This window comes from Schistocerca americana, chromosome 1 (genome assembly GCF_021461395.2).
Source record: "Schistocerca americana isolate TAMUIC-IGC-003095 chromosome 1, iqSchAmer2.1, whole genome shotgun sequence".
Taxonomy (NCBI): Eukaryota; Metazoa; Arthropoda; class Insecta; order Orthoptera; family Acrididae; genus Schistocerca; species Schistocerca americana.
In genome coordinates, this window is record NC_060119.1 from 1253800746 (window position 1) to 1253821232 (window position 20487).

Below are 20487 nucleotides of genomic sequence, written 5' to 3' on the forward strand. Positions count from 1 at the left end.
CCAAGAGATGAATACACTAAGCAGATTCAGAAGGATGTAGGTTGCAGTAAGTACTGGGAGATGAAGCTTGCACAGGATAGAGTAGCTTGGAGAGCTGCATCAAACCAGTCTCAGGACTGAAGACCACAACAACACTATTCTGGCTTAAATCTGACTTTGACAGAGAAAGGGGTGCATTATGCTGCAAGAAAAATCTTTAGTCACTGGCCAAATAACATTAAAAGTCTGAAAGATAGCCAACCAACATTTAAAAACAAGTTATAAGAATTTTCCTTCTACTCAACAAATGAATTTTTAGATGTGAAATAGTAAATGTAAAAAAAAGTGTGTTGAAAGTTTATGGTAAACTGTGACACGTTCCACATCATTACTAAATGTCGTATTCATGATCTGTGGAACAGGTATTAATGTAATAAAATGTCATATAATGTAATATAATCTGTAAAACTTGTGTTTGTATGGGCTCCAGTGTATTTTTGCATTTAATTTCGGCATCATTTGTCGACAGCTAGGTGCTACCTTCAGCATAATGAACACGGTTCTGATAGCCCAATATCAACCATGTTCTTATTGCTAAAGGCATTAATAAATTCCTTGTACTGATTTTTCTCTGATAAACATAACTTTCTATTGTTCTGAGTAACAGCGACAGGAAGGAAATACCTTTACGGTAAATAGGAAATCCACTGTAAGAAAATGCCATGACACAACCCTCTCCTGTGAGTAGCAAAGAAGTCCGAAATCCTTCCGCAGGAGATACATTATTTAATGACCATCCTCCTTGCATATAACGTACAATGCTCAAGAAATCATTGCGTTTATCAGCACACTAACATGAAAAGCATTTACTTCTTAAGCATTTACTTTTTAAGCATTCAATACTACTACAGGAAATAAGTGTCCCTCTCAAAAACAAGCAAGTACAGTAATTATTTAGAGAAAATCCAAAGAGGTCCTAAGAATAATTAACTGGCAGAAATTACTAACGGGAAAATTTTTTTTAAAACTTTTTACTTTTAAAGAAACAGACAATTTGAACAACTTCTTTCGATGATACACTATAACATGAGAAGCATCTGAATCTGACACGATAACAAATGCAACTATTACATCATATCTCAAAGGCACGGGGAGAAAAGAGTACTCAATAATTTTTGACAATAAAGTTGTCTGCGGAATGCGCACATCGGGAGAGGCAGGCTCTGTGCACAGACTGATAACCCCTTGCCACCGTTACACACACCGGCTAGCATTTCCGATGTGTATGTCGCCTATGCGGGGACCAGGAAGCCGGCGGAAACGACCAAACGCTCACTCCCGTGGCTGGGAGGGTCCAGCCGAACTAAAGTAACAAATATGGCAGGCCCGCCTAAGATACGGAATATCTCATTAGTTAAAATGCAAATATCAGATCTTCACTTGACCCACACAGAGAGGAAAAACAAAATACTGAACTACAGCCTGGGTACAAAACGTTAAGCAAGTTTTCGTGTTTAATATTTACATTTAAGATTGACAAAGTCGTAAATTATCGGCCGAAATACAAAGGCGCTTCCAATTCAGTTAGTTGCTAGTGCCAACTAACAAATATACGGCAACAAGACCCTTTAATTAATTTTCGCCCTAGGCGACTCAGAAAGTGTGGATAAATACAAAAGGTATTTTATCACAATAAAAATATTAAGTCGGGTTCGTTAAACGGAATACTACAAACAATACAAGGTCGTAAGGGGCGTTCTCCACTGATTACATTTCGTAAAATTTAGAAAGCGGGAAAAGAGAAAAACTCAGCTAGCTTACAGTTTGGTTGTCTACCGCCAGCAAGCAGGCAGGTAAATAACACGCCCTGGACACCAATCGCCACAATTCCACGGTGACGTAGGACACGCCTTGGACTTGGTAGGCTCCGTGAACAACAATAAAAGACAAAAATACACATCAATTTCTTACGCAAGCAAAGCGCTCTAAGCATTAAGTTAAAGCTGCTCGCATGTGGACTTAAGACTAATAGTGCGCCATACATACAGTGTCCCTCTCCAAGAACCATGGACCTTGCCGTTGGTGGGGAGGCTTGCGTGCCACAACGATACAGATAGCCGTACCGTAGGTGCAACCACAACGGAGGGGTATCTGTTGAGAGGCCAGACAAACGTGTGGTTCCTGAAGAGGGGCAGCAGCCTTTTCAGTAGTTTCAGGGGCAACAGTCTGGATGATCTGTAACGCCGGAAATGCATATCCTCCTATTTCCATCTATTGTACTATAATTTTTTCCCTTATTTTGTAACCTGAAGATATGACATTTCTGTGTCTTTATATATTGTAATTGGTTTACTATTTGTATAGATATATATATATTATGCATTTATGTCGATGTGTAATTGGTTTGTTTTGTAAATATTGTTTGTATTTTTATGCTGGGTCTGGCCTAGGGAAAACTATACTATCGAACGATTACATCGATAGATCGTGTGGAGAACCAAAGTATTTAGGATCTTTGGTAGTGTTAACTCTGCCACATGGAGCGCGGGCAGAGAGAGTCTGGCTGGGGGAGTGCGGTGGAGCAGGCGTGTTGAGTGACGCTCCCGCGAGTTGCCGCGCTTTCGGGGTTTGGTAGCATGTAATTGTCCTCGACTTGCTATGATAGTTTCTGACACGGTGTCGCGGACGGGAAGCATTAGCTGGCGCACATCAAGAGCCCGTTTCGGCTGGAGACCGTGTCGAGAAGAAGGCGCGGCAACATCCAGCTTCTGCACAGCGACGACCGACAATGAGTGACTGTCGCCACCTCCTCGATCGACGACTTCAAACCTCCAGTCAACCAACAAGGAAGACTGGAAGCACGTAAAGTTTTAGAACTGTATGGCAGACCTCAGCTTTTCAAACTGTTATATTTTTCTCACTAAATTACAGAAACGTAGCGTGAACCTTTGTTGCTCATTGCCCCAATTGCATTTCCAAGCAGGGTCCCTTCCTTTTCCGAAATCAACCCGAGTGTCATTGAAATTCAGACGCCAGCATTAAAGTAATATCATTCCATTTCACTGCTTTAATTTAAAAAGTTCAGTTAAGGTATTCATAGCTGGCTACAATATTTAGATTACACAAGCACAAATTAAGAGTGCGAGTTTTGTTACCATATTTTAGCTTACCTGTGACTGCAGCTCAGCTTGGTACGTACTAAATGTTACTATTGTTAATTGTTCAAATGGCTCTGAGCACTATGGGACTTAACATCTTAGGTCATCAGTCCCCTAGAACGTAGAACTACTTAAACCTAACTAACCTAAGGACATCACACACATCCTTGCCCGAGGCAGGATGCGAACCTGCGACTGTAGCAGCCCCGCGGTTCCGGACTGCAGCGCCTAGAACCCCACGGCCACCGCGGCCGGCTGTTCATTGTTCAGAATCATTTAATTCAAGTACAAAGTTAAATCTCTTATTTCTAAATCTCTTATTTCTAAATTGCGTAGATTCAAGTAGCTTTTGAAATGATTGTTGAGGTAGCCGAAGAATAACCTTATTTTATTGCATATCGTAGTGCTTCAGAAACAAAGTTCACTATTAATTTCAGTCACTAAGTTAACTTTCAATTTTCCGGTTTTATTAATTCTTTTGCTAAATTAATTCAGAGTGTAGCGAAATTTATTACTTCTGACAAACATTCAGTTTTCACACAACACGTGTCACCCTTCAGTTGCCACGCTTTTCGTGTTAATTATATGTGCATTAACCTTTCATTTTCAGTTATTATAGTAATTGTCCATAGGACTGGGGACCGTAATTTTCCCCAAATCTCAAATACACTCCTGGAAATGGAAAAAAGAACACATTGACACCGGTGTGTCAGACCCACCATACTTGCTCCGGACACTGCGAGAGGGCTGTACAAGCAATGATCACACGCACGGCACAGCGGACACACCAGGAACCGCGGTGTTGGCCGTCGAATGGCGCTAGCTGCGCAGCATTTGTGCACCGCCGCCGTCAGTGTCAGCCAGTTTGCCGTGGCATACGGAGCTCCATCGCAGTCTTTAACACTGGTAGCATGCCGCCACAGCGTGGACGTGAACCGTATGTGCAGTTGACGGACTTTGAGCGAGGGCGTATAGTGGGCATGCGGGAGGCCGGGTGGAGGTACCGCCGAATTGCTCAACACGTGGGGCGTGAGGTCTCCACAGTACATCGATGTTGTCGCCAGTGGTCGGCGGAAGATGCACGTGCCCGTCGACCTGGGACCGGACCGCAGCGACGCACGGATGCACGCCAAGACCGTAGGATCCTACGCAGTGCCGTAGGGGACCGCACCGCCACTTCCCAGCAAATTAGGGACACTGTTGCTCCTGGGGTATCGGCGAGGACCATTCGCAACCGTCTCCATGAAGCTGGGCTACGGTCCCGCACACCGTTAGGCCGTCTTCCGCTCACGCCCCAACATCGTGCAGCCCGCCTCCAGTGGTGTCGCGACAGGCGTGAATGGAGGGACGAATGGAGACGTGTCGTCTTCAGCGATGAGAGTCGCTTCTGCCTTGGTGCCAATGATGGTCGTATGCGTGTTTGGCGCCGTGCAGGTGAGCGCCACAATCAGGACTGCATACGACCGAGGCACACAGGGCCAACACCCGGCATCATGGTGTGGGGAGCGATCTCCTACACTGGCCGTACACCACTGGTGATCGTCGAGGGGACACTGAATAGTGCACGGTACATCCAAACCGTCATCGAACCCATCGTTCTACCATTCCTAGACCGGCAAGGGAACTTGCTGTTCCAACAGGACAATGCACGTCCGCATGTATCCCGTGCCACCCAACGTGCTCTAGAAGGTGTAAGTCAACTACCCTGGCCAGCAAGATCTCCGGATCTGTCCCCCATTGAGCATGTTTGGGACTGGATGAAGCGTCGTCTCACGCGGTCTGCACGTCCAGCACGAACGCTGGTCCAACTGAGGCGCCAGGTGGAAATGGCATGGCAAGCCGTTCCACAGGACTACATCCAGCATCTCTACGATCGTCTCCATGGGAGAATAGCAGCCTGCATTGCTGCGAAAGGTGGATATACACTGTACTAGTGCCGACATTGTGCATGCTCTGTTGCCTGTGTCTATATGCCTGTGGTTCTGTCAGTGTGTTCATGTGATGTATCTGACCCCAGGAATGTGTCAATAAAGTTTCCCCTTCCTGGGACAATGAATTCACGGTGTTCTTATTTCAATTTCCAGGAGTGTATCCAATTAACGTCAATTAATTGTTAACGTAACGACCGCACATTTACTTTCTTTATTAATTTTGCCCTTTTCTCAAAATTAGTTTTCACCAATTTCATTTGCATTTTTCCTTTCATTTAGATGTAACCCTTTCTTCCCTCTTTACCGACAGATTAACTTCGGTGACGATTGCTTTTCCAAAATTTCCATTAGGTACACGTGGTTTAATTTTTCACTGTCATTAAGGTTGAAAAGTGAGGGGGAGGTTACACGTGGCGACCTGGTGACAGGACAATCTTCAGATTTGAGGTTGTTCTGGACACGAATTTTGCGTTGTGCAAATCTCGTAACAAAGTACTTGTTACGAACAGGTCGTTACGTCAGCGAGAATAATTAGTGGGAGGAATTCTAATTAGATTTGAGATTTGTCATTTATATTGAAAATTTGTAAAATGAGTGAAGGCAACAATTACCAGAATTTGGTAGACTTGGGTACAGAACAATCGGTCGAACAGTGGGAAACGCGCACCGCGGAACCCAATGTTCAGAAGCAGGCGGCTAGCATGAAAGACGCGACCGCCGAAAAGCAACAAAGAGCAGAAATGGAATTCCAAACTTTAGAAAATGTTTCGGAATCGGAAGTGAAAATCAAATCTGAACCTCTTGATGATGAATACGGGGGGACAATTAAAGAGTTGTGTGAAGTTAGCACCCCTTTTTCGAGAATTATACTTTTTTTTCAGAGTTCTTATTAGATGTGCCATAGTTCTAGAGTTCTTTGCACAAAATTTCAATAGTTCTGCAAAATGTAACGAAGAAAACAACAATACTCGAAACAATTTTCGTATCGGAAACATTCTTTGGCAATTTCCGCATAATGTAAACAAGTACAATGGTTCTCAACAGAACTCCAAGAGTTCTATCGAAAATCCAAGTAACATTTTTTTGTGCAGCTAATAGTTTACGAGATAATTGCAATTTAAGGAGAAAATATTTTCGCTTACTGTGAAGTTGGCACCCTTTTTTTCAGAAATGTATAATTTTTTCTGAGTTCTTGACAGGTATGCCATAGCTCTAGAGTTCTTTGTACAAAATTTCGATAGTTCTGCTGAATTCAGCGAAGAAAACAACAATATTCGAAAAAAATTTCGTATCGAAATCAATTTGTCAATTTTCGCAAAAATTAATCTTATACAACAGTTCTGAGGACAGTTCTGAACAGAACCCTTAAGAGTTCTATCGAAAATCTTAATAACATTTGTCTATGGCGATAATAGTTTGTGATAAATTGATTTAATGTGGGACACACTTTCTCTGCAGAAAATATAAATATATTCGTACAACAGTTCTGATGAAAGTTCTGGACACCACGTGATGAGTTCTATCGAAAATCCTAGTAGAATTTTCTTGTGCAGGTAATAGTTTAAGAGGTAATTGCAACTTAATTAAGAATTCCATAAGAGCTCCAACTGTGAAGCTAGCACATTTTTTTTTAGAAATATGTATATTTTTCAGAGTTCTTGATAGATATGCCATAGTTCTAGAGTTCTTTGTACAAAATTTCAATAGTTCTGCAGAATTCAGCGAAGAAAACAACAATATTCGAAAAAATTTTCGTATCGAAAACATTTTTTTGTCAATTTTCACAAAAATTTAACTTGTACAACAGTTCTGAGGACAGTTCTGAACAGAGCCCCAAGAGCTCTATCGAAAATCCCAACAACATTTTTCTATGGCGATAATAGTTTATGAGATAAACTGATTTAATGTGGGACACACTTTCTCTACGAGAAATATAAATATATTCGTACAACAGTTCTGATGACACTTCTGGACACCACGTGAAGAGTTCTATCGAAAATTGTAGTAGAATTTTTTTGTGCGAGTAATAGTTTAAGAGGTAATTGCAACTTAATTAAGAACCCCATAAGAGCTCCTACTGTGAAGCTGGCACACTTTTATTTCAGAAATATATATTTTTTCAGAGTTCTTGATAGATAAGTCATAGTTCTAGAGTTCTCTGTACAAAATTTCAATAGTTATGCAGAATTTAGCGAGAAAAACAACAATGTACGACATAGCTGATTCAGGAACCCTTTCCTTCTGATACAATTCCTACTGTTGCCACAATAAATCACTTGTGCATAGATTCCAACTGTATTGATCATTACAAGAACATAACCATTGACCAGCGGCGCACATTTCTTGCAGCGTTGTAAAAAGCATTCGGCTTATCCGCTGTGAAAATACCACACTTAACGCTATTGTAAAATTTACGATGGATGGCTTCCGTTTATCTACAGTGTCAGCATCAATCGAATTATCTTCATGCAAATTTGTTGCCAGGATCACACACTTTCCCTTTTTAGGTACGGAGGAAACTAGAGTTCAGTCTTGTGGAAACCAAAAAAGGAAATGTGGGCAGCCCTTCTTTTACTGATAGCAAACTCTAGAGAGATCCCACGCTTGTTTTTCTTCATCATGCCAACAAAAGAAAAATTCTCCCTTCATAGCTCTATTATCATTCCAGTGTTAGTAAACCAGTTGTCCGCTTTCACACTTCGATCTGACTGAAATATAGGTTTACACAGTCACAGAACAACATCAAAATGTTTACTGCTCAGTTGGTAAATCCTTCTGGTTGCAACACAGCGTATATTTCCAAATTGTACAGGTAAAATACTTAAGAATCCACACTTAAGAATCCATACTCGTTTGTTTTGATAGGTACACATTGGCGAAAACTGTACCTTCCACAGAACCCTTCCAGCTTCTTGTCTACTGTAACATTTTCTCCAAGGGTGTAAGATTTGTGGTAGTTGCGTACAAACACAGTAAATATTTCCCGAATTGCTGTTAGCTTGTCTAATTGTCTCCCTTCATCACGAATAGCGCGACTGTAAAATCTAAGGCACTCCACAATAAATTTGAAACGTTTTATGTTCATTTCCGAGGTGACATTTTTCAATGCCATCACCACACAGATCTTCCAGGCTTTATCTGTTGCTTTTGTTAACAAGAATTAAAAACAAGAGACTGATGATGGCTTTCAATTCAATAACATCTATTGATTTTACCCCTCTCTCACTCCGAAATGAAGCTTTGATGCTCTTAAAATTCTGATTGGAATACAAAACTACAATAGACAAATTCGTCATCTATGAGGTAATTACAGCATCACAAAGGCTGCTTTGGCTGCACCTATTGGTCTAGGTAAATTTCGAATAATACTATCCTCTTCGAACAATATGCTTTGGATTTCTTCAACACGATCTAGTACTTCCAACTTAAAATAATAAAATTCCTATAAAATAACGCAACCAGGCGCAGTGTATTAACCTGATATTTGACGTTCAGACAGCGGACACTGACGAGTAAACAGTTCAAACAGAATTTAAGTGCAGTTTACATTCTGGATTAGCTTTATACTACTTACTACGTTGATAAACAAATAAATTAATTGCTGAAATGAAATACGAAAGGGCACAGTGGATAAAAATGAGCAATCGGCTCATATCTCATCAAGAGAGCATTAGCATCGATACTGAATCATAGAACAATGAAAGGCATACAGAGAAAGGAAGCTATAACGAGAAGGCGCCAATGCTGCCAATTGTTGACAAGTAATTTACAGAATCACACAACTATGAAAAGCATACGGAGAAAGGAAGCTGTTAACGAAGCAGCGCCAATACTGCAATTTGTTGAAAAGTAATTTACAGAAAATTTCGACATGTGTCAATCTGAACAGCTGCGCCCGATGGAAGGACAATGAAAATTATGATACATCCCTGAGACTTCTCAAGACCAAAAAATAATAAACAAAGCACAGCAACAATGCAAAAGTCGTGGCACTATATCTGGAAACAATGAACACGTGAACTGCGTCTTTTAAACAATCGGAAAATGACGTCAGTGTAGTAGTTACAATAGAGGTAGCATCAAAGTTTCTCGCGGTAGCATCAAAGCTAATGACAACAACAGCTGAACTTTTTGGGTGGCGCGCGCCGTGTCGTGTGAAGCCGCCCGCCTGCGCTACATTTCGCTCCTTGATCTGCCCCTAATGACTAAACGTAACAATACTGCTCACTCTCATGCGAATAATCATTATGCTCATTCAGTCAGAGCTCTTGTGCAGTCGGTGCCTGTTGTGCAGTCGGTGCTGTTGTGTAAGTGATATTTATGAACCGTCGTACTCATAAAAATGTAGAATCTACCAGAATTGAAACGTCTTCTCAGCATGGAGGAATTTAAAGTAATCGATGATAGAGGCATTCAATTCACTCCGTCTCATCCGGTCTTCCAAAAACTGTCCGATGCAATGGCCGACATCGGCTCGAAAATGTCTTCAAAACATACACTCCTGGAAATGGAAAAAAGAACACATTGACACCGGTGTGTCAGACCCACCATACTTGCTCCGGACACTGCGAGAGGGCTGTACAAGCAATGATCACACGCACGGCACAGCGGACACACCAGGAACCGCGGTGTTGGCCGTCGAATGGCGCTAGCTGCGCAGCATTTGTGCACCGCCGCTGTCAGTGTCAGCCAGTTTGCCGTGGCATACCGAGCTCCATCGCAGTCTTTAACACTGGTAGCATGCCGCGACAGCGTGAACGTGAACCGTATGTGCAGTTGACGGACTTTGAGCGAGGGCGTATAGTGGGCATGCGGGAGGCCGGGTGGAGGTACCGCCGAATTGCTCAACACGTGGGGCGTGAGGTCTCCACAGTACATCGATGTTGTCGCCAGTGGTCGGCGGAAGGTGCACGTGCCTGTCGACCTGGGACCGGACCGCAGCGACGAACGGATGCACGCCAAGACCGTAGGATCCCACGCAGTGCCGTAGGGGACCGCACCGCCACTTCCCAGCAAATTAGGGACACTGTTGCTCCTGGGGTATCGGCGAGGACCATTCGCAACCGTCTCCATGAAGCTGGGCTACGGTCCCGCACACCGTTAGGCCGTCTTCCGCTCACGCCCCAACATCGTGCAGCCCGCCTCCAGTGGTGTCGCGACAGGCGTGAATGGAGGGACGAATGGAGACGTGTCGTCTTCAGCGATGAGAGTCGCTTGTGCCTTGGTGCCAATGATGGTCGAATGCGTATTTGGCGCCGTGCAGGTGAGCGCCACAATCAGGACTGCATACGACCGAGGCACACAGGGCCAACACCCGGCATCATGGTGTGGGGCCGTACACAACTGGATATCGTCGAGGGGACACTGAATAGTGCACGGTACATCCAAACCGTCGTCGAACCCATCGTTCTACCATTCCTAGACCGGCAAGGGAACTTGCTGTTCCAACAGGACAATGCACGTCCGCATGTATCCCGTGCCACCCAACGTGCTCTAGAAGGTGTAAGTCAACTACCCTGGCCAGCAAGAACTCCGGATCTGTCCCCCATTGAGCATGTTTGGGACTGGATGAAGCGTCGTCTCACGCGGTCTGCACGTCCAGCACGAACGCTGGTCCAACTGAGGCGCCAGGTGGAAATGGCATGGCAAGCCGTTCCACAGGACTACATCCAGCATCTCTACGATCGTCTCCATGGGAGAATAGCAGCCTGCATTGCTGCGAAAGGTGCATATACACTGTACTAGTGCCGACATTGTGCATGCTGTGTTGCCTGTGTCTATGTGCCTGTGGTTCTGTCAGTGTGATCATGTGATGTATCTGACCCCAGGAATGTGTCAATAAAGTTTCCCCTTCCTGGGACAATGAATTCACGGTGTTCTTATTTCAATTTCCAGGAGTGTATTTACACAATGATTAAAAAAGATCGTCATGATCTGTTTACTTTTGTTAGAAACACTTACAGGCTGGAATTTTTTGTTGAAGAAAAAGACGAGGACAGCAAAGATGAGTCGTGGAATGTTTTTGGTTCTTCGTGCAACAAGGACATTGTGGTGTCACCGCCAGACACCACACTTGCTAGGTTGTTGTTGTTGTTGTGGTCTTCAGTCCTGAGACTGGTTTGATGCAGCTCTCCATGCTACTCTATCCTGTGCAAGCTTTTCCATCTCCCAGTACCTACTGCAACCTACATCCTTCTGAATCTGCTTAGTGTATTCATCTCTTGGTCTCCCTCTACGATTTTTACCCTCCACGCTGCCCTCCAATACTAAATTGGTGATCCCTTGATGCCTCAGAACATGTCCTACCAACCGATCCCTTCTTCTGGTCAAGTTGTGCCACAAACTTCTCTTCTCCCCAATCCTATTCAATACTTCCTCATTAGTTATGTGATCTACCCATCTAATCTTCAGCATTCTTCTGTAGCACCACATTTCGAAAGCTTCTATTCTCTTCTTGTCCAAACTATTTATCGTCCATGTTTCACTTCCATATATGGCTACACTCCATACAAATACTTTCAGAAAGGACTTCCTGACACTTAAATCTATACTCGATGTTAACAAATTTCTCTTCTTCAGAAACGCTTTCCTTGCCATTGCCAGTCTACATTTTATATCCTCTCTACTTCGACCATCATCAGTTATTTTGCTCCCCAAATAGCAAAACTCCTTTACTACTTTAAATGTCTCATTTCCTAATCTAATTCCCTTAGCATCACCCAACTTAATTAGACTACATTCCATTATCCTTGTTTTGCTTTTGTTGATGTTCATCTTATATCCTCCTTTCAAGACACTATCCATTCCATTCAACTGCTCTTCCAAGTCCTTTGCTGTCTCTGACAGAATTACAATGTCATCGGCGAACCTCAAAGTTCTTATTTCTTAAAGCTGCATGCCCTCGGGAAAAATTACGGCTGTAGTTTCCCCTTGCTTTCAGCAGTTCGCAGTACCAGCACAGCAAGGCCGTTTTACTTGCTAGGTGGTAGCCTTTAAATCGGCCGCGGTCCATTAGTATACGTCGGACCCGCGTGTCGCCACTATCAGTGATTGCAGACCGAGCGCCGCCACACGGCAGGTCTAGAGAGACGTCCTAGCACTCGCCCCAGTTGTACAGCCGAATTTGCTAGCGATGGTTCACTGACAAATTACGCTCTCATTTGCCGAGACGATAGTTAGCATAGCTTCAGCTACGTCATTTGCTACGACCTAGCAAGGCGCCATTATCATTTGCTATTTATCTTGTGATGCATCTACCGTCAGACCGATGTTCACCAATTATGAATTAAAGTTAAGTATTCCAGTAGTTACTTACGTTCTTTGCTACTATAAATTCCCTTAACTGTTCCAGAGCTCACGCCAGCCTGCATGAGCTTAAACCCGTGCCTTTCGGCTATCTCCTAGTGGCTTGGCTGTCTTGCCAAGTCACAACAGACATGAAAAAGCAATTCGACTTACTACTGTCAGCAGCAAAATGGTCTACCATAAAACCAACAAAGAGGAAACTTGGAAAGCCTTCAAGACTGGAAATAGGGAAATGGACCGATTTGATGGCTGATAAAATTTATGAACATCACAAAATTCCATGCGCCGTTTTTTCTTTCAAATACGCGAAAGTGTGAAAGTTCAAGTTCAAAGTACTTCTTGAAGATCAAAGGAAGATGTACAGAATGCGGAGCCACTTTCGAAGGGATTGCTCTGAAGAAGCCAAAAAAGGACAACGATATTATTCTAAACTGCAGACTTTCATACTTTTCAGACGATAGTATTCACCTGAAAAGAAGACAACCTCGTGGCACGTGAAGACAACAGGTAGCTGCTAAATTGGTTGATAACAGGATGCCTGCAGCTCTTTGGCGAAATTATGAAGCGAAAAATATGTCTTTCGGAGACATGATTCCTCCAAATTTACCAAATGCTGATGTCTTGAGAAAGGCTAAAGAAGAGGAAAGGGACAAACGATTTGGTATAACAACAAGTAAGCCTGTTGAAAAGCTGCAAATTGCAAAACGTACTACCCATCGGGACGAAATTCACGCAATCGGATTGGACCCGTTCTTCTGTATATATTGGCTGAAAGATCAAAGTCAGTTGCACAAATATTGTCATCAAATCAATAGCAGTGTATACGATTCAGTAGATGCTACAGGTGGTGTTGCATTTCGAGTTATTTCACGATTTGTGGATGTGTCAAACAGCATTGACTGTGTGGAAATCAAGTCAAAGTACATATACCTGTATCAGTACATGTGCATCCGCGAAGTAAACGTCACTAGTAAAGATCCAAATATCGTCAATCGATCATCAATCAGTTGCCCAACTTATCAGATGATATCCTCTAGGCATGACGCATCATTCTTGTCATTTTTTTTATGGTAATCGTCAGATCTGGAGCTCCCAGACCAAAAATCATGGTAATTGATTTTGGTAAGGCTTTGTTGGTTGCCATTTCTAGAGCAATAGCCAATTGATCGGACTTAACAGATTATTTGAATAGGTGTTGTAGTCATATTGTTTTGTGTGAAAGAGTAATTCTACCTTCGTGTTGTTTGAGAATAGACTTAAACCATTTTATGGTCATGATTTCGAGGTGGAAATGCTTCTCGAGAGGTAAATCCCAAGTCAAACAACTTTATCCTCGTGTTTTGGCCCATATTTACATGATGACAGATTTTCGTGATATAGAAACTGGTTTGCGCTCACTTTTGGTTGTTGCGTTGAGTGAACATCTTGGTATTGATGAGTACGGTCAAGAATATTCATCAATGGAACATCAGCGCCACCTTGATAACATTATCAGAGGTGGTCCACATCATTCATATATTGACGAAAAGGAAGATGATGACAAGAAAACTGATGATGTTGAAAACAATGATGACTGTCTTTTGGAATCAATTTTGAACTCTAAGGAATCTACTGAAAACGCGTGGATTGATAGGGCAATACGTATCTACAATGAAACTGAAGTCATCGCAAATCAGACTAAGGATGACAATCTCTTTGATGTGAATCCGCACAACATTCCTAATGCTGCAGATATGCTGAAAGAGTTGATGTACTATATACCACTGTGGACAGCTTTCCATATTCCATTGTCTATTCGTTCGTCAGCAGCGACTGAAGGACAATTTTCAAAATTAAAGACAATGGGCTTTGACAAGCTGTCTTTACGAGTAGACAAATTCATTTTTCAACATTTGAAGTGGCTGCGTGAGGAAACAAAACTGTTAGCGCTATTTATGATGGAAAAACAAGATTCAAAGCAAGCTGTGAAGCACAAACCAACTGAAGCATCGTTGCCTTATCATGAAGAAGAAAATTGGAGAGGAAAATATAAGAAGCTGATATAACAAACCCCAAAAGCAATCATATCCTTGATAATTCTGAGAGCACGCTGAACAATACCTTACGAAGTGAGACCCAACTCGATGATGCCAATAAGACAGAGTTAAACAAAATTTTTAATAGTTTTGAATACAGATTTTGTCCTACTTTGAGCTCACTTGTTATGAATGCGGAGAACAACAATCTCTCAGTCAAAAGTGATAGTGTGTGTTTTCAGCGCTCGTCAGATAATAATTTACTGCCGAATTTGGACTCTAAAGAGATATGTCATTCCACGAAAGACTATCGAGAATCATGCTTCACCATGGATGTGACTGAAATTTCATCCTGTGGTTCGAAAACAGAAGAAAACCGAGAGACCTGAAACAATAAAATGGAGGAGAGTGAAATGCTGAAAAAGCTTCAAAATGAAATCATTGTCACATCGAGCATGCAAACTAAGAGCAAGAAAAACTACTTAGATGATTGCCCAAACTGGAATTCGACTAAGAAATTCATAGACATTAATTTGCTACTTTTCCCAAATGGGTCCTCAAGCAAATTCAAATCTGCTACCTACAACTTGAAGGGAACGTGCGGTTTCGATTCTTTGATAACCTTATTCATGCAAGCAATATCACTCAGTGATGATTTCAAAAGTACCATTCAAATGGTGAGCCATCCATTTTTGAATCTGGCTTTGGTTGTTTTGGACAAAAAAATTATAAAATCCCAGCATTTCAAGCAGAGATTTGATATTTTATATGTGATACCGTTCCTAAAAAAAGGAGTAATCTCTCGAAAATTATTCTCTGAATGCAGAGTCGAATGTTGGGGAATTATACGAGACAATATTAAAAGATAACCCGATTTGCAACAAAAAGATATCGTGTCTGACGTGCCTAAATTAATGCTATGTGAAACTACATTATATTTCCGTTGATACGTATGTGCTTTTCAGACTTGGTTATAATTTCATGCAAGAGGCTGTAGATGCAACAAATGGAGGTCTAAAGGCTATCATAAAATGCAAGAAATGTAAAGGAGAAGCAGTCGAAGAAAAGAAATTCGGATGCTACTTGATGATGGATACTAGTATAACAACTTGTCCGTTAACTGAAGATCAGTTTCCTCCGAATCAAAGGAAGAAATGTGTGTTGCAAACGATCACGAAAGAAATCGTGGTCGACAATCAAGAGTACACTCTCGTGCCATTCATTATAATAGCTCCATCAAACACTACACGGCATATTTCTTTGATGGAACCTACTGGAAGCAGTACGATGACCTGTATAAAGATGTACAGAGAGTTTCAAAAGAAACGATAATTCCTCCACACCTGTTCATCTATGTCAAGATAGGAAAATTTTCAAATGGCAGCTACAAGACCGAAGAAGTGAAACAAGTAGTTCCTTCATAGGAACTTTGCTTTATAAAGTAAGCGATTGCCAAAAGTTGATATCTAAATAATACAAATACAGCTCTTATGTTAGTTCTTTGTATCTTTTTTTCTGGAACCACAGCCCTCCTGTTTTAGTTACTAGAATAAGAGCATTTTATGCCCTAAATTTCACGTATATATTTTTTGTACGTATTTTTCATAGTTGTTTCACACCTCATAAATTCTATGCTTATTTATTACTGAATTCCCTACATATGTATTTCCTTCTGGGTTTTAGTGTATCCTGAAGAAGAGCTGTTAAGGGGACTTGTACATCACGGCCTGTAGTTTTTCCTGGTACTTTGAAATTTAATAATGCAAGACTGTCAATAGATTCAGGAGTGAATCTTTTATCAGAGAATTGGTATATTGTGAGCTCTAGGTGAAATACATTGTAAATCTGTGGAATACATTGTGCAGTGAATATTGATGTTTTTCTTACATACTGAATTACACATATTTGTTATTTTAGGTTCAATGTACTTACATACTATTCCAAATAAAAGATAAAAAACAAATTTTATTCTTTGAATTATTACCTTGTTGAAACAGCAAACCAGTAATATCTTTCAGTTTCATGTTTTGATTATTTTAAAAACAATGTATTTTAAGGGAAAATTTTTTCTCCTAATAATTTAAGAACATAATATGACATACTGCAGGTTAAAATATTTAATCCATTGTTGAATAATGTGGTTCAGTGTGTAGGCAAGCATTTTATTATTATTCATCCATAGCTTTGTTTATGTAGCTTTAATAGTGGATGAGATACCGGTAACAGTATCTCTGTATGCAAACACGTTGATTGCAGAAAATTGAAACTAAAGATTTGTATATCATTTACTTCACAATGACGACATTGCAAACCATTCCTGCTCCATAATCCTGTTGATACCTTTCATGTCCTTTTCATTTTCTTTAGTTTTGCTTCTTTTCTTTGTTATTCTGGCCTCCTTTTTCATGCTTTTAGCAGTTTTTCCAATTTATGTGACACGTTGCCTGTCCGCCCACACCAGCACAATTTTCATGTTGTTCCTAGGTTTGATCCCTGTTCTGCTCATTGTTTTTAATCTTTACTCCATCAGGCTGGCCGGAGTGGCCGAGCGGTTCTAGGCGCTACAGTCTGGAACCGCGCTTCCACTCCGGTCGTAGGTTCAAATCATGCCTCGGGCATGGATGAGTGTGATGTCCTTAGGTTAGTTAGGTTTAAGTAGTTCTAAGTTCTAGTGGACTGATGATCTCGGAAGTTAAGTGCCATAGTGCTCAGAGCCATTTTTACTCCACCATTAAAACTTATTGCAACTGTTGAAACGCATTCTGATTTTGGTTTATGCCACGTAAACATTTTTCCTGCACATTCGACAGTCGACAGGTTCTTCAAAGGTATTACATAAACGAGGTTCTACAGAAACTGCACCACCCAAATTAAATGTTCAAATGTTCAAATGTGTGTGAAATCTTATGGGACTTAACTGCTAAGGTCATCAGTCCCTAAGCTTACACACTACTTAACCTAAATTATCCTAAGGACAAACACACACACACCCATGCCCGAGGGAGGGCTTGAACCTCCGCTAGGACCAGCCGCACAGCCCCTGACTGCAGCGCCTTAGACCGCTGGGCTAATCCGGCGCGGCACGCCAAATTAAACAAAATGACATTTAAGCACGAGAATTACGAGGCACTGTACACGAAGTGTATATTTTTAGAATCAGGAAGAACCAGATGAATTTTATTACGTAAAACAGTAATTGTTTTGAGCTCTCATGACATCCAGGACCCACTAACAGCTAAAAATATGCCCAGGACCCTCATGGATGAAAGTTATGTGGCAACATCACCAGACGCTAGGATACATAAAAACATGTGCTGTGTGTAACGAATAAATTTGAAATTGCTGTCGTTAATATTGTTGCAAACATTTGTTCTAGTTAGAAAGGAAGTGTGGAAGTTTGATGAGCGAGAGTCAAAAGTCTTTACAATGTATAGACATGTAAGTATATTTAAATGAATATATTTTACAAACGAACTGAGTAGTATGTTTAAATCCTAATTCAATACATGACTGATAGAGTTGTTATTATGTTGAGGGGATACAGTATTAACGTTAATAAGGAGTTCGAAATTTGTAAACAAGAACCTCGTTTACTTGGTCCTCAGTAATCCGGATCTCCGTTTTATCTGGATTCATATTTTGTGTCCCTTGGTATTTTTCTCTTTTTTTCTTATAGCACGAAGATGTGTAGTCGGTGAGGTACATAGGCTGCTTATCACTAGGCCGGTAATTTAGTCTAGTACTGAGTGATGAGGAACTCAGAGTGTGTGAATGACATTGTTTCTCAATTATTGTACATTAATATAATGGTGTATTGGTGCCCATCAAGTAAATTGCGTAGTAACCACGCCAACAGCACTCCACCACAGCTCATTGTACCTCTGGTGCGCTTCTCGACAGGTGTGACACCATCTGGTTAGAGGCGCGTGTGAATGTATCTGCTCTCTCAGCCATCTGTTTGTTTTGCACTGACAAGCCTTCTCTCCTTGTATCATCTAAGCGTGCACATCCCACGCTTCCACCTACAGTTATTACAGTCAGTCTTAAGAAGGTGTACTGGCATTTGTATAGTGCTGAACATTTCGACTTTTTGTATTTAGTAGAATATACATCCGGGTTTTCGGTTTTTCCAAAATAAGAGTGAGAATTTACGATCCTCCTCATAGCTGTACTTTCAGCAGTATCTCATATCCTGCGTTCCCAATTTCGTAGAAGTTGTCCTACGAAAATTGCAGCAGTAGCACTCCTGGACGAAAGGATATTGTGACGATATTCCTTCGTCATAGCCTGTGGTTAGAGACCCGGTCCGGCACACAATTTTTATCTGCCAGTAACTTTCACATCAGCGCACACCCACTGCAGAGTGAACACACAATCTGTTTCGTAATCTACTGGCACCATAAAAATGTTATGAGGGTTTTTAAAAGAACTCTTTCGGTGCTATCCAGAACTGTCAGTAAAAGGGTTGTGCCAATTTATTATAGTGTAGACCAAGTAGGTCTCTCGAAAATGCCATTATCTCATTAACTGTTATCCCCACAAAAAATGTTATTACAGTTTTCGGTAGATCTCTTGAGTCCTATTAAGAAATTCCATCAGACCTTTTGTACGAATTTATTACTTTTACGTGACAAAAGTAGGTCCCACATTAATTATCTCATATAATGTCATCATCACAAATAATGTTATTATAGTTTTTGGTAGAACCGTGTAGGTGCTATTCAGAACTGTCATCAGAACTATTCTACGAATTTTGCTATCGTAGAGAAAGTGGGTAACAGATTAAAACAATTACGTAAAAACTATTATCACCACAAAAATGTTCTTATCATTTTCAATACAACTCTTCGGGTGCTATCCAGAACTGCCAACAGAACTGTTATACAATTTTTTTTCCAAACTGACAAATAATTTTTTACCATACCATAATTTTGCCGAGTTATTGTTTTCTTCCCGAAATTCTGCAGAACTATTCGTTTTTTGAGCAGGGAAATCTAGAACTATTACATATATATCAAGAACTATGAAACAAATATATATTTCTCGTAAAAGGGGTTCAAAATTCACGGGAAATGCTCATAAGCATTCCTTATTAAATGCAGTTACTACGTAAACAATTACCTGCACAGAATATGTTACTAGTATTTCCGATAGAAGTCTTAGAATGTTATCCAGAGCTGTCATCAGAACATACGAACAGACATAACTTTTTTGTACAGTAAGTGAGCCCCACAATTAATCAATTACCTTACAAACTATTATAACCACAAAAAATGTTGTTATGATTGTCGATAGAAGTCTTGGGGTGTTAACCAGAAATGTTCATCAAAACTGTTGTACGAATTTACTTTTTTCTGTTGAGATAGTGGGTCTAACATCTAAGCAGTTACGGTATAAACTATCATTGCCACAAAAAGATGTTATTGGGAGCTCTTGGTGTTCTGTTCAGAACTGTTGTAAGAATTTACTTTTTGCGAAAATTGACAAAGAACGTATATGATACGAAAATTTTTTCGGGTATTGTTGTTTTCTTCGCTAATTTCTGCATGACTATTCAAATTTTGTACAGATAGCTCTAGAACTATGGCATTTCTATCAAGAACTCTGAAAAAATATATATTTCTGAAGAAAAGGGTGCCAACTTCACAGTAAGTGGTTTCCTTCTTTAAAAAAATCGTTATTAGGATATTCGATAGAACTATTGGGGTTCTGTTCAGAACTGCCCTAGAACTGTTGTACAAGTTAAATTTTTGCGAAAATTGAGCAAAAATGTTTTCGATACGAAAATTTTTTCGAATATTGTTGTTTTCTTCGCTAAATTCTGCAGAACTATTGAAATTTTGTACAAAGAACTCTAGAACTATGCCATATCTATCAAAACTCTAAAAAATATGTATATTTCTAAAAAAAAGGGTGCCAACTTTACAGTAAGTGAAAAGATTTTCTCATTAAAATGCAATTATCTCGTAAACTATTAGCTGCACAAAAAATGTTACTTGGATTTTCGAAAGAACTCTTGGAGCTCTGTTCAGAACTGTGCTCAGAACTCTTGTACTTATTTACATATTGCGGAAATTGACAGAGAATGTTTTCGATACG